The sequence below is a fragment of the Mesoplodon bidens genome (genome assembly GCF_964165515.1).
Source record: "Mesoplodon bidens genome assembly, chromosome: 2".
Taxonomy (NCBI): Eukaryota; Metazoa; Chordata; class Mammalia; order Artiodactyla; family Ziphiidae; genus Mesoplodon; species Mesoplodon bidens.
In genome coordinates, this window is record NC_138177.1 from 11,825,198 (window position 1) to 11,841,784 (window position 16,587).

Sequence of the window (16,587 nt, forward strand, 5' to 3'; positions counted from 1 at the left end):
CCCTGAGTGGTAATGGAGTACTTTAGTCTCTCTTGTTTATTTATTAATAGGCGTTTTTAAAGAACTAAATGTCTGGCATAGTTCTAAGTATTATACAAATATCAACCCACTTAATTCACAGAGAACCCAGTGAAGTCTATTTTTATCACTAGTTTACAGATTGAATAAACCAAGGCACAGAAAGGTGAAGTAATTTACCCAAGGTCACACAGCTGGTAAATAATAGAACTGGGATTTAGACAGAGGAATTTTAGTACCAGACTCTCTGCTCTTAAGGACTATACTTTTGACCTCTTTTAAAAATTACAATATGATATATGGTATGTGCTTATATATATATCCTTTTTAGCAACTTCATTCATGGTCTCTATTTTAAGAAAACTTTGGAGACTGTAAGTGACTCATGCTGTTAGATTCATAGCAATAATTTTAGCAACTTTTTAAGCTGTATTAATAATTATCCACTCACTTCAATTACTTCACTTGTTGCTCTTATGTTTTTTTAAATGATAATTGAGCATTTACGCATGATAGTATGAAAACCCTGGAAATTAATTTTCCTTTAGCCAAACGCAAATTACTGCATACTTAATACTATAACCAAATTAATTTCTCAGATACTAACCATATCCCTTGGGTTCTTAGTTCTTAATTTCTTTCTTTCTTAGCACTTTTTGACTCAGTCTGTATCATTTATTTTATGGCTTTTACTTGTTTGTTTGCATTCAAAGCACAACTCATGTACCTATGAAGTTAGCAGCTGTATTATTTTCCTGTAGCTTCTGAAACAAATTACCACAGACTGGGTAAGCTTAAAACATTTTAAATTTATTTTCTCACATTTCTGGAGGCCAGAAGTAAGAAATCAGTGTTACTGGGCTAAAATCAAGATGCCAGTAGGGCCACACTCCCTACAGAAGCTCGTGGGGAGGATCTATTCCTTGTCTCTTTGAGCTTTTGATGGCTACCGGCATTTTTAGCTCCTGGGGACATCACTCTTTTCTGACTTCATATTGTCTTCCCTGTGCATGCTGTCACATGTCCTTCTGAACCTTTTCTGAGACGGACACTCATGATTCCATTTAAGGTTCACCAGGCTAAACTAGGATAATCTCATCATCTCAAAATTCTTAATGTAATCACATCTTCGAAATCCCATTTTCAAAGTAGGGTAACATTTAAACGAATTAGGACTTGACATTTTTGTAAGCTATTATTTAGCTTACTATAAGAATGAAGGGAAACTTGTTAGAAAATTAATCCATGGTTTTCTTATAAAGTGAAAAGGGAATTTATGAACATAGGCCTGGTGCCTAAGCATCTCTTACACTTATTCCAAATTAAAGTGTTCAAATAAGGTCAGGATTATGGCTTCTAGGCTGACTTCTATATGTCTAGACAGATAAAATATATGTGTAAATATGAGTGTCTTCTATTTTTAAGCATTTAGTTCTAAATTATCCAGTTATTCATTTATTAATTTTTTATTGTGGTAAAATACATATAACATTAAATTTACTCTCTTAACTATTTTCAAGTGTATAGTTCAATATTATTAAGTATATACATATTGTTGGGCAACACATCTCTGGAAGTTTGTCACCTTGCAAAACTAAAACTATACTAATTAAACATTAATTCCCCCTCTCCCCCTACCACCAGCCCTTTCTGTTTCTATGATTTGACTACATTAGCTTCTTCATATGAGTGGAATTATACAGTATTTGTCCTTTTGTAACTGGCTTATCTCACTTAGCATAATGCCCATGGATATCTGATCAAAGTGGATATCATCCACTTTGTGGACATCATCAACAGGATAGGCAATATGGAAGTAAAAGCAAATTTGGCAAAAAGGATAAGGAGTTTAATTTTAAGCATATTGAAGTTAAACTTTGAGGAAACTTTCAGGTGAAATTAGCTAAGGGGTATCTTGATGTATACATTTTTAGCTCAACCTGAGTTGGAAATATATATTAGATGTCACACATATATCTGTAGTATAGAGCCAGAGGCATGGACAAAATATTATAGAACAAGTATGAATCATCAGAAATGTATCACAGATGGAACTCTGCACAAATAAATATAAGAAGAGAAGCTGACAGAGGAAACAAAGAAGTGGTAACAAATAATTTTAAAAAATAGAAAAACCTGGTTTCTTCCTACAAGCCAATAGGTAAAAGGAGAGGATGCTCAGTAGAGTCACAGACTGTGGGTAGCAGCTAGGACAAAGATTGTCATTCTTAATCATCTTAGCTATAGAAAGTCAATGAAATCATCTGATGGAATTCTTCATTATTGAAGGAGAGGATGGACAATGAGAAAGTAAAGGTCAGAAAGCATAATATCTTTTAAAAAAGTTTGGTTTTGTTATCTGGGCTAAGGGTCAGTCTATATTGGCCTTCTAATATCTAATATCTTTACATATTTTGTATCTGCACATCTTCCAACATAAGTTAACTCCTATTACTGCTACCTCCACTTTGTACCAATGTTATAATGCCTTTCCTGCTTTTTGGCTTCCTTGGTACATCCCCCCGCCTCTCAGCCTTTTGGGAAAACACTGAGAGTAGAGTACAAAGAGGAAAGTTTAGCTCCTAAGAGCTCCTTAGGAAGGAGTGGAATGGATCCCATATGTAGAAGAGGAGTCGTGGTAAAATTGCTATTGTAAAGTTGTACTTTAGACTGAAAAGCACACAGTCAAATGCATATACCAAGATGGAACTAGCTGGAAGAATTAGGGTACATAAAGGAAAGGAAATCAAGAGAATTGTGGTGATGAGACGGTAAACACAAACATTGCTGGTTTAACTACATACAGTAACAAGGTTTTGAAATGAAAAATAGTAAAAATAGGAGTCTCAAGGGAATCACTACAATATAAGTGGGCACATATGGGTACGTGAGTACCTGAGGAGGATCCTGAGGAGGATGGAAGTATTGATCAAGAATCAATGTTATTAAAAGGCAGGGTTGGCCCCAATGCATTGGGAGATTGGGATTGACATATATAGACTATTATATATAAAATAGATAATAAAAACCTACTGTATAGCACAGGGAGCTCTACTCAGTACTCTGTAATGACCTATAGGGGGTAGAATCTAAAAAAGAGTGGTATATGTATATGTATAACTGATTCACTTTGCTGTACAGCAGAAACTAACACAACATTGTAAATCAACTATACTCCTATAAAAATTAATTTTTAAAAAGGCAGGGTTGGATTTGGGAGAATCATATTATTATTAAAGTGTATTTTAGGTGATTCTTGACTTGGCTATGAATGTAAAAAGCTTCAGGCCATTCTTTCTCATTGACATGAAAAAACACTGTAAGAGAGAAAAGTTACAAGGAAACAAAAAGAATTTTAAAAGGGTTTGAATCATATTTTTCCCTAGTCAAACTTTTATAAGGTACCCATCAGTATGGCCAAGAATTTCTAAATGAATAAAACTTTCATGACAGTATATTTTCAAAAGAATTGATCCAAAAAGCTTGAATTTGTTTTCAGATCATATAGATAGATAGATATAATGCCTCTGTCTTCACAAAATCTAGTGAAAACCTGAAATTCTCAACTAGGATTGTATGTCATATTAAATGAGATGTGGAAATAAAAAACGTTTTTATGTTACTTGCTTAGGAAGTTTTCTGTGTTTCCTAAGTTCACTTTTCTAAATTCCTATTAAGTAACTCGACTGTAAAAGGGAACCATGGAAAGTAGATTGCCTATTTTTATTTGATATATATTGCTTATTATTTCTTAAGCCTAGCAAAATGTTATACCATCAAGTGAATGGACATCTATTGGCAATTTTGAATTGATTTTTAAATAAACCAGCAAGACCAAAACATATTCATAATTCTAACTACAGATATAAAATAATTCCTCTTGTTATCTATTTATCATCTTCTAATAGTCAATAATTAATATAAAAGCTTGAAACATTGTATGAGGAAGCTACTTTTTGAACATATTGAGTTAAAAAAATATTTAAAGGTTCAGTGTAGAGAGCGGTATTATTTTATTTTCAGATTTTTAGCAGCTATTGAATGTTCAAACTTGCTAGAAGGCAAGCTAATAAATCACCTTTTTCAGGCTAATGAAACTCTGTTTCACAGCCTGTTGTATTGACATCTGAAACACTACTGGCTACATAGAGGCCAAAACCTGGGGCTGCATTTCAATGGCCAGAAAACTTCAAAGGAAATTCTAATAGGAAAAAAAGGAAAACAGAGTTAGGGTAATTAAGTGGCAATTGATACTGGTTGAAATAATGAAACAATGAAGTAGAATTAAATTCCAAGTTGTGGACAGACAATTTTAATGTCTTTAATTTTTTTTTTTGGTTTGGTGTCTTTAAATAAATTTCAAAATATTATGTTCTTTTAAAATAACTTATAGAGGATGTAGAGATAATTTTTGTTCATTCATATTATAATTTAATGTGGAGGTATATTTATAATTGAAAGAAATAAGTGATAAGAAAGTTATAGTTTTCACTTGAGCAGAATAGTCACTACTAGTAAAATATTTTTGCTACCCAAAATACCCCTAAATACACATCTACCAGAACTCTGGACATAAAGAGTCAAGAAAATATGGATTCCAAAGTCAACATATTATAGTAACAGACACTATTTGATATGTCTGCAACAAGTTTGTTTATTTTTTGTTTAAACTTATGTCATTTTTTCAAAGAATGTGTCTCAATCAAAGAAATATTAAAACCTTGATAAGGAGTGTATTAATTATGCCAATACTGTTATAATATCGGCAATAATTTCAATTAAATAAATAGAAGTTCACTTTTTGCTCATGAAACAATGTCATTTGGATGTTCCTGGTCAGTGGGCAGCATTCCCACTAATTGTCCACAAGCCTGGTTCATGAACCAGACTCCTTTCATCTTAAAGATCTATCTGCCTTAGGGTCAAAAATACTTTGGATCAAGTTTGTGAATGGGCTCTAAGCTTAAAGAAGGTACACACATTTCTTATACTCCTTAGCCAGAAACTGACAGTGAGGTTAGGGAATAGTCCATTAAAACACCCTCACTTCTGACAACACCTGAAGAGTTTTGCAGCCCTCAGATTATCCTCAGAGTCAATAATTTGCTAGAAGGATTCATAGAACTCACTGAAAGCTTTTACATTCACAGTTATGGTTTATTACAGGGAAAGGACAGAGATTAAATATAGTCAAGGGAAGACACTACCAGGCAGAGTCTAGGAAAGTTCCATGTGTGGAGCTTCTGTTTGTCCTCTTCCAGTGGAGTCATGGACAATGCTAACTTCCCAGCAAGGGTGTGTGACAATATGCCACCATGTTAGCTCACTCCAGCCTTAGTCTTTAGAGCTTTTATTGGAGCATATCACAAGACCTGGTTGACTGCCTACATGGTTGACCTCAGTTCCAACCACCTTTCCACCTCCAGTGGTCAAGCTCATGTAATGTGAACTAAAGACTTCATGCTAAATCACATAGTTAGACTATCTGGCATGGCCCGAAGCCCTCTGGTAAACAGAGGAACATTTATAAGGTAGGGCATCCCAAGGGTTTAGCAATTATCTCTTAGGAGCCAAGGGCAAAGACTAGACCTTTCTTTGAGCAAAGTTAAATCCTCTGCTACACAGTAACATCATTTCTACTAATATTTCTTTGGTGAGAAACATAATAGCATCTAATCACAAGGGCACTTGGAATACAGAGTCCTTGGCTGAATGGCCTATTCCCGGCAATAACTGTACACAATGGAAAAGGAAACACAAATCTATCTGGACAGCTATTTCTTGAACAAGGAAATTTTCTATACATCAGTGTTTCTCAAATTAAAATTTGTATAAATCTGTGGTGAGTTCATGTAAATATACTTGAAGATAATTTCTGTCTAAAAATAGGTTTTAATAATTATTTCTTTTTAATGATAATCTTAAAAATGAGCATTATCTTGAGAAGACCTTCAAGATGGCAGAAGAATGAGACGTGGAGAACACCTTCCTCCCCACAAATACATCAAAAATACATCTACACGTGGAACAACTCCTACAGAACACCTACTGAACGCTGGCAGAAGACCTCAGACCTGCCCAAAGGCAAGAAACTCCCCACGTATATGGGTAGGGCAAAGGGAAAAAGAAAAAACAGAGACAAAAGAATAGGGACGGGACTTGCACCTCTGGAAGGGAGCTGTGAAGGAGGAAAAGTTTCCATACACTAGGAAGCCCCTTTACTGGTGGGAACGGGGGTTGGGCAGGGGTAAGCTTCGGAGCCACGGAGGAGAGCGCAGCAACAGGGGTGCAGAGGGCAAAGTGGAGAGATTCTCGCACAGAGGATCGGTGCCAACCGGCACTCACCAGCCTGAGAGGCCTGTCTGCTCACCCGCCGGGATGGGTGGGGACTAAGAGCTGAGGCTCGGGCTTCGGAGGTCAGATCCCAGGGAGAGGATTGGGGTTGGCTGCGTGACCACAGCCTGAAGGGGCTAGTGCACCACAGCCGGGAGGGAGTCCGGGAAAAAATCTGAACCTGCCAGAGAAGCAAGAGACCATTGTTTCGGGCTGCACAAGAAGATGGGCTACCTGCTCCATGTGCCCAGAGACGGCAGAGCACCGCCTAAGCAACCTCCAGAGATGGGCACGAGCCGCAGCTGTCAGCTCAGACCCCAGAGATGGGCATGAACCACTAACGCTGCTGCTGCAGCCACCGAGAATCCTGTGTGCAAGCGTAGGTAACTACCCACAACCCCCTGGGAGCCTGTGAAGCACACCACAGCCAGGGTCCTGTGAACCAGGGACAACTTCCCCAGGAGAACACATGGCATGCCTCAGGCTGTTGCAACGTCACTCCTCTGCTGAAGTAGGCTCACCGTGCATTCCAATTATGACACCATACCTCTCCTTCTCCCTGGCCTGAGTGAGCAAGAGAACCCTAATCAGCTGCTGCTTTAACCCCCTCCTGTCTGAGTGGGGAACAGACGCCTGAGGGCGAGCTACATGCAGAGGCGGGGCCAAAACCAAAGCCGAACCCCAGGAGATGTGCGAACAAAGAAGAGAAAGGGAAATTTCTCCGTGCAGCCTCAGGAGCAGCAGATTAAATCCCCACAATCAACTTGATAAACCCTGAATCTGTGGAATACCTGAAGAGCCAACGAATGTTCCCAAAACTGAGGCAGTGGATTTTGGGAGCAACGGTAGACTTGGGGTTTGCTTTCTGTGTCTGATTTGGTTTTATGTTTATCTTAGTTTTGTTTTTAGTGCTTGTTATCATTGGTGGATTTGTTTATTGGTTTGGTTGCTCTCTTAGCTTTTTTTAATTTTTATCTTTAATTTTATTATTTTTTTATTTTATCTTACTTTTTTCCCCTTTTTTCTCTTCTTGTGAGTGTGTTTGTGTATGTTTCTTCATGTGATTTTGTCTGTTTAGTTTTGTTTATACCATTGGGTTTGGGGTTCTGTTTGTTTTCTTTGTTGTCTATTTTCTTCCTTTTCTCCCTTTTCTTCTAAGCTGTGTGGCTGGCAGCATCTTGGTGCTCCAATTGGGTGTCAGGCCTGAGCCTCCAAGGTTGGAGAGTAGAGTCCAGGACATTGGACCACAAGAGACCTCCTGGCTCCATGTAATATCAATCAACAAGAGGTCTCCCAGAGATCTCTGTCTCAGCACTAAGACCACCTTCATCCAACGGCCAGCAAGCTCCAGTGCTGGAGGCCCCATGCAAAACAACTAGCAAGACAGGAACACACCCCCACCCATTACCCCACCCATTAGCAGAGAGCTGCCTAAAGTCGTACTAAGTTCAGAGACACCACAAAACACACCACTGGATGCGGCCGTGCCCACCAGAAAGACAAGATCCAGCCCCACCCACCAGAACACAGGCACCAGTCCCCTCTACCAGGAAGCCTACACAAGCCACTGAACCTACTTCACCCACTGGGGGCAGACACCAAAAATAATGGGAACTACGACCCTACAGCCTGCAAAAAGGAGACTCCAAACAGAGAAAGTTAAACAAAATGTGAAGACAGAGAGCTATGCAGCAGATGGAGCAAAGTAAAAACCAACCAGTTCAAACAAATGAAGAGGATATAGACAGTCCACCTGAAAAAGAATTCAGAATAATGATAGTAAAGATGATCATTCTAACTGGTGTGAGGTGATACCTCATTGTAGTTTTGATTTGCATTTCTCTAATAATTAGTGACGTTGAGCAGCTTTTCATGTGCTTCTTGGCCATCTGTATATCTTCTTTGGAGAAATGTCTATTTAGATCTTCTGCCCATTTTTGGATTGGGTTGTTTTTTTAATATTGAGCTGCATGAGCTGTTTATATATTTTGGAGATTAATCCTTTGTCCACTGATTCGTATGCAAATATTTTCTTCCATTTTGCGGGTTGTCTTTTCACCTTGTTTAGGGTTTCCTTTGCTGTGCAAAAACTTTTAAGTTTCATTAGGTCCCATTTGTTTATTTTTATTTCTATTACTCTAGCAGGTGGATCAAAAAAGATCTTGCTGTGATTTAAGTCAGAGTGTTCTTCCTAAGTTTTACTCTAAGAGTTTTATAGTATCCAGTCTTACATTTAGGTCTCTAATCCATTTTGAGTTTATTTTTGTGTATGGTGTTAGGGAGTGTCCTAATTTCAGTCTTTTATATGTAGCTGTCCTGTTTTCCCAGCACCACTTATTGAAGAGGCTGTCTTTTCTCCACTGTATATCCTTGCCTCCTTTGTCATAGTTTAGTTGAACATTGGTGCATGGGTTTATCTCTGGGCTTTCTATCCTGTTCCATTGATCTATATTTCTGTTTCTGTGCCAGTACCATATTGTCTTGATTACTGTAAGTTTGTAGTATTGTCTGAAGTCAGGAAGTCAAATTCCTCCAGCTCCGTTTTTTTCCCTCAACACTGCTTTGGCTATTCATGGTCTTTTGTGTCTCCAAATAATTTTAAGATTTTTTGTTCTAGTTCTGTAAAAAAATGCCACTGGTAATATGTTAGGGATAGCATTGAATCTGTAGATTGCTTTGGGTAATGTAGTCATTTTCAGAATACTGATTCTTCCAATCCAAGAACACGGTATATCTCTTCATCTGTTTGTATTGTCTTTGCTTTCTTTCATCAGTGTCTTAGAGTTTTCGGCATACAGGGCTTTTGGCTCTTTAAGTAGGTTTATTCCTAGGTATTTAATTTTTTTTTGTTGCAGTGGTAAATGGGAGTGTTTCCTTAATTTCTCTTTCAGATTTTTCATCATTACTGTATAGGAATGCAAGAGATTTCTGTGCATTAATTTTGTATCCTGCAACTTTGCCAAATTCGTTGATTAGTTCTAATAGTTTTCTGGTAGCATCTTTAGGATTCTCTATTTATAGTATCATGTCATCTGCAAACAGTGACAGTTTTACTTCTTCTTTTCCAATTTGTATTCCTTTTATTTATTTTTCTTCTCGATTGCCATGGCTAGGAATTCCAAAACAATGTTGAATAATAGTGGTGAGAATGGACATCCTTGTCTTGTTCCTGATCTTAGAGGAAACGGTTGCAGTTTTTCACCATTGAGAATGATGTTTGCTGTGAGGTCATCGTATATGGCCTTTATTATGTTGAGGTAGTTTCCGTCTATGCCCACTTCCTGGAGAGTTTTTATCAGAAATGGGTGTTGAATTTTGTCAGAAGCTTTTATTGCATCTTTGAGATGATCATATGGTTTTTATTCTTCAATTTGTTAATATGGTGTATCACATTCATTGATTTGCATATATTGAAGAATCCTTACATCAGTGGGATAAATCCCACTTGATCATGGTGCATGATCCTTTTAATGTGTTGTTGGATTCTGTTTGCTCGTATTTTGTTGAGGATTTTTGCATCTATATTCATTAGTGATATTGATAGGTAATTTTTTTTTTATAGCTTTGGTATCAGGGTGATGTTGGCCTCATAGAATGAGTTTGTTAGTGTTCCTTCCTCTGCAATTTTTTGGAAGAGTTTGAGAAGGATGGGTGTTAGCTCTTCTCTAAATTTTTTTTTTTTTTTTTTTTTTTTTGCTGTACATGGGCCTCTCACTGCTGTGGCCTCTCCCGTTGCGGAGCACAGGCTCTGGACGTGCAGGCTCAGAGGCCATGGCTCATAGGCCTAGCCGCTCTGCGGCATGTGGGATCTTCCCAGACTGGGGCATGAACCCGTGTCCCCTGCATCGGCAGGCGGACTCTCAACCACTGCGCCACCAGGGAAGCCCTAAATGTTTGATAGAATTCACCTGTGAAGCCATCTGGTCCTGGACTTTTGTTTGTTGGAAGATTTTTAATCACAGTTCAATTTCATTACTTGTGATTGGTCTTTTCATATTTTGTTTCTTCCTTGTTCAGTCTTGGAAGTTTATACCTTTCTAAGTATTTGTCCATTTCTTCCAAGTTGTCAGTTTTATTGACATAGGGTTGCTTGTAGTAATCTCTTCGGATGCTTTGTATTTCTGTGGTGTCTGTTGTAACTTTTCCTTTTTCATTTCTAGTTTTATTGATTTGACTCCTCTCCCTTTTTCTTGATGAGTCTGGCTAATGGTTTATCAATTTTATCTTCTCAAAGAACCAGGTTTAAGTGTTATTGATCTTTACCATTGTTTTGTTTCTATTTTTTTCTGCTCTGATCTTTATGATTTCTTTCCTTCTACTACCTTTGGGTTTAGTTTGTTCTTCTTTCTCTAGTTTCTTTAGCTGTAATGTTAGATTGTTCATTTGAGATATTTCTTGTTTCTTGAGGTCGGCTTCTATTGCTATAAACTTCCCTCTTAGAACTGCTTTTGCTGCATCCCATAGGTTTTGGATCATTGTGTTTTCATTGGAATTTGTCTATAGGTATGTTTGATTTCCTCTGTGATTTCTTCAGTGATCTCTTGTTATTTAGTAATGTGTTGTTTAGCTTCCATGTGTTTGTGTTTTTATGTTTTTTTTCCATGTGATTGATTTCTAATCTCATAGCGTTTTGGTCAGAAAAGATGCTTGTTATGATTTCAATTTTCTTAAATTTACTGAGGTTTGATTTGTACCCCAGTTGTTATCCTGTAGAATGTTCCATGTGCACTTTAGAAGAAAGTGTAATCTCCTGTTTTTGGATGAAATGTCCTATAAATATCAATTAAATCTATCTGGTCTACTGTGTCATTTAAAGCTTCTGTTTCTTTATTTTCTGTTTGGATGATCTGTCCATTGGTGTAAGTGTGGTGTTAAAGTCCCCTACTATTTTTGTGTTACTGTCGATTTCCTCTTTTCTAGCTGGTAACAGTTGCCTTATGTATTGAGGTGCTCCTATGTTGGGTGCATATATATTTATAATTGTTATATCTTCTTCTTGGATTGATTCCTTGATCATTATGTAGAGTCCTTGTCTCTTGTAGCATTCTTTATTTTAAAGTCTATTTTTTCTGATACGAGTATTGCTACTCCAGCTTTCTTTTGATTTCTTTTTGCGTAGAGTATCTTTTTCCACCCCTGCACTTTCAGTCTGTATGTGTCCCTACGTCTGAAGTTGGTCTCTTGTAGACAGCACATATATGGGTCTTGTTTTTCTATCCATTCAGAGAGTCTGTGTCTTTTGGTTGGAACATTTAATCCATTTACGTTTAAGGTAATTATCGATATGCATGTTCCTATGACCATTTTCTTAATTGCTTTGGGTTTGTTTTTGCCGGTCCTTTTCTTCCCTTGTGTTTCCCACTTAGAGAAGTTCCTTTACCATTTGTTGTAGAGCTGGTTTAGTGGTGCTGAATTCCCTTAGCTTTTTTGCTTGTCTGTAAAGGTTTTGATTTCTCCATCGAATCTGAATGAGATCCTTGCCTGGTAGAGTAACCTTGGTTGTAGGTTCTTCCCTTTCATCACTTTAAATATGTTATGCCACTCCCTTCTGGCTTGTAGAGTTTCTGCTGAGAAATCAGCTGTTAACCTTATGGGAGTTCCCTTGAATGTTATTTGTCATTTTTCCCTTGGTACTTTCAATAATTTTCTTTGCCTTTAAGTTTGGCAATTTGATTACTATGTGTCTCAGCATGTTTCTCCTTGGGTTTATCCTGCCTGGGATTCTCTGTGCTTCCTGGACTTGGTTGGCTATTTTCTTCTCCATGTTAGGGAAATTTTTGACTATAATCTCTTCAAATATTTTCTCAGATTCTTTCTCTCTTCTACTTCTGGTACCCCTATAAGGCGAACGTTGTTGCGTTTAATGTTGTCCCAGAGATCTCTTAGGCTGTCTTCATTTCTTTTCATTCTTTTTTCTTTATTCTGATCCACAGCAGTGAATTCCACCATTCTGTCTTCCAGGTCACTTATCCGTTCTTCTGCCTCTGTTATTCTGCTATTGATTCCTTCTAGTGTATTTTTCATTTTAGTTATTGTATTGTTCATCTCTGTTTGTTTGTTCTTTAATTCTTCTAGGTCTTTGTGAAACATTTCTTGCATCTTCTCAATCTTTGCCTCCATTCTTTTTCCGAGGTCCTGTATCATCTTCACTATCATTATTCTGAATTCTTTTTCTGGAAGGTTGCCTATCTCAACTTCATTTAGTTGTTTTCCTGGGGTTTTATCTTGTTCCTTCATCTGGTACATAGATCTCTGCCTTTTCATCTTGTCTATCTTTCTGTGAGTGTGGTTTTTGTTCCACAGGCTGCCGTATTGTAGTTCTTGCTTCTGCTGTCTGCCCTCCTGATTGACTTTGTTATACAGCAGAAATTAATACAACACAGTAAAGCAGTTACACTCCAATAAAGATGTTAAAAATAATAAACTCTATACTACACACACACACACAAAAAATGAGCATACTGTCTATTCTAAAGACAGAAATAGCCAATGTTTATTGAGTCCATACTACATGGCAAGCAATGCTCTAATAAACACTTTACAAATATTTCATTTAATCCTCAGAATACCTGTAAAAGAACATAATCAACAGCAAAAAAGTGAATCTGGATTTTAACCCAGTCTCTTGTTCCATAAGTTCAAGCTGTTAAACATAACATATTTTGGTCTGAAAGATTATGTTTTGATAAAGGCCTGAAAGATTATTTCCCAGGTTTTTTTTTTCACCCTTATATACAACTTAATAAAACTAGAAGGAATAACATTTTTGAAATAATAAAGTCATTTTTAATTCCTGGATATCATATTGCCCTGCTGCATCTGTTAGTATCATTTTAGGTATAAGTAACAGAAAAATAAACATGAACTGTTTTAAACAGTAAGTCAATATTCTGGCTCACTTAGAAATTAGAGTGCTATTGTGGACTTAAGGACTGCCTTTTTTTCCCCCCAAATTTGTTGAGGTATAATTGATAAATAGAAATTGTATATGTTTAAGGTGTATAAAATGTAGTTTGATATACGCATTCATTGTTAAACGATTACCACAATCAAGTAATTAACATATCCATCACCTCACATAGCAGCTTTGTGTGTGTGTGTGGTGAGAACACTTAAGATCTACTTTCTTAGCAAATTTCAAGTATACAATACGATATTTATAACAATAATCACCATGCAGTACATTTTTCTCCAGAATTTATTCATTTTGAATAACTGAAACTTTTTACCATTTGACTAACATCTCTCATTTTACCCTACCTCTCAGCCTCCAGCAACCACCCCTCTATTCTTCTTTTATGAGTTTGTGTTTTTTAGATCCCACCTCTAAGTGAGATCATGCAGTATTTGCCTTTCTGTTTCAGACTTATTTTACTTAGTATAAAGTCTTCCAGATTCATCCATGTTGTCACAAATAACAGGATCACCATTTTTTTAAAGGCTGAATGATATTCTATTGGAAATGTACACTACATTTTCCTTCTCCATTTGTCCATCAATGGACATTTAGGTTGTTTTCAGACCTTGGATATTGTGAATAATGCTGCAATGAACATGGGAGTTCACATATCTCCTAAAGATACTGATTTCATTTCTTTCATATATGTAACCAGAAGTAGGATTGTTGGATGATATGATAGTTCTATTTTTAATATTTTGAGGAACCTCCATAGCGTTTTTCATAACGGGTATACCAATTTATATTCCCACCAAGAGTATGCCAGGGCTTCTTTTTTGCCAACACTGGTTAACTTTTGTCTTTTTGATATTAACCATTTCAACAGTTGTGAAGTGATATTGTATCAGATTTTAAAAAAAATCCTTGCCAAGACCAATATCAAGGAGCTTTCTCCCTTTTTTCTCTTTCTAGTAGGTTTAGAGTTGCAAGTCTGATATTTAAATCTTTCATCCATTTTGAGTTGATTTGGGTTGTTTACTTGAGATATTTCTTTTTTTCTTAATGTAAGTTTTTGTCATTATAAACTTCCTGTTAGAATTCCTTTTGCTGCATGAGTTTTGCATAAGTTTTGGTATGGTGTGTTTCCATTTTCATTTGTCTCAAGGTATTTTTTTGATTTTCCTTTTGATTTCTTCTTTGCCTCTTTGGTTGTTCAGCATTGTCTTAATTTCCACATATTTGTGAATTTTCCTCCTATTATTGATTTCTAGTTCTTTACCATTGTGATTAGAAGAGATACCTGATATGATTTCAGTCTTCTTAAATTTGTTACAACTTGTTTTGTGACCTAATGTCCGATCTATCCTGAGAATGTTCTGTGTGCACTTAAGAAGAATGTATATTCTGTTGCTGTTGGATGGAATCTTATATGTATGCCTCTTAGTTCCACTTGATCAAAGGGTTATTGAAGTCTGCTGTTTCCTTGTTGATTTTCTGTTGGGATGATTCAATGTTGAGAGTGGGACACTGAAGTTTACATCATTATTGTACTATTATCTATTTTTTCCTTCAGTTCTGTTAATATTTGCTTTATATATTTATGTGCTTCCATGTTGGGTGCATATATTTTTACAACCATGATATCTTCTTGATGAATTGACCTTTTTCTCATTATCTAATGGCCTTCTCTTGTCCCTTGTGATGGTTTTGTACTTAACGTCATCTATTTTGTCTGACATATATATAGCCACTCATGCTTTCTTTTGGTTACTATTTGTTTGGAATATCTTTTTTGATTACTATACTTTCAGCCTCATGGTTTCTTAAGCTAAAGTGAGTCTCTTGTAAGCAGCATATTTTAGATATTGTTTTAATTCTTTTAGTCTCTGTATGTATATCTGGCATGTTAATTAATTACTTAATTTTGAATTCTAATTTCAGTCTTTGTCTATAAATAAGCAATAGGAACACCAATAATCATTGGTTATAATCACATTTTATACTAATTCTGCTGATATTTTAATGCCTTTAAATATCTGTCATCTCAGGCAGTATGAATCATCTAAAACTCTTGTTAAAATCCTTGTTACAGGAAGGAGGGACAATATGATTAATCCTAACCAACCAGGCCTAATGCTTGCCATAGAACTGGAACAGGGTCAAGGAGGCCCCCAGCAGTCAGAACTGGTAATTCTGGAGAAAGCACTGGGCAGCTGGAGCATTTGGAATTTTTGCAGGACCTACAGAAGTGGCTATTCATTGAGGAAAGTGTGAGACAGGTCACTGGCTGCACCCACTGGAGATTTCAAAATATCTGAATAGAGCTTCCCTGGTGCACAGTGGTTGAGAGTCCACCTGCTGATGCAAGGGACACAGGTTCGTGCCCCTGTCCGGAAGGATCCCACATGCCACGGAGCAGCTGGGCACGTAAGCCATGGCTGCTGAGCCTGCGCATCCGGAGCCTGTGCTCCGCAATGGAAGAGGCCACAACAGTGAGAGGCCCATGTACCGCAACAACAAATCTGAATAGCTTTGACTAATTGAGAACATTGGCACTTAAAGGCTGAATTTGCCCCCCCGCCCCCCACCAATTCATATATTTAAACCTTAACCTCTCATATGACTATATTCAAAGATAAGGTCTTTAAAGAGGTGAATAAGGTTAAATAAGATCATAAGGATATGGCAGAAATTCAACATGATGATGTCTTACAAGAAGAGGAAGAGGCACCAGTAATATATGCTCATGGAGAAAAGACCATGTGAAGACACAGTGAGAAGGTAGCCATTTGCAATCTGAGGACACAGGCCTCAGGAGAAACCATATGTGCTGACACCTCGATCTTGGACTTCCAGTCCTGAGAACTATGAAAAGTTAAAATCCTATTTTTTAATCCAACTAGTCTGTAGTATCTTTTTATGGCAGTCCAAGCAAACTAATACAGGACCTATCTTGAGTCATACCTTGACAGAGACTTTGGAAATTACATGTTTCTCAGAGAGGCCCTAGGTCAATATGATCCTAGCCAGATAAGTTAGAAATAACTATGTAATGTGTGAGGCAGAGACCATACTTAATCCAGCACCCTTCTTGTTCCCCATGGTATGTATCAGTTTGAAAATACATTAACTCTCAAATAACCCTTTGAGAAAGAATAGTGACAGCCAAGGAATAAATTTTATGTGCCTTCAAGGTTCTCTGAGGCATGAGATGAGGTGACTGTGCAGATGGAGAAGGCAAATGGTTCTTTGAAGTTCAGCAGCAACAGCTAGAAAGGAGATGGGAAGAACATCAGCAAGGCAAGATAGTTAAGCAATCACCATGAATGTCTTATTCC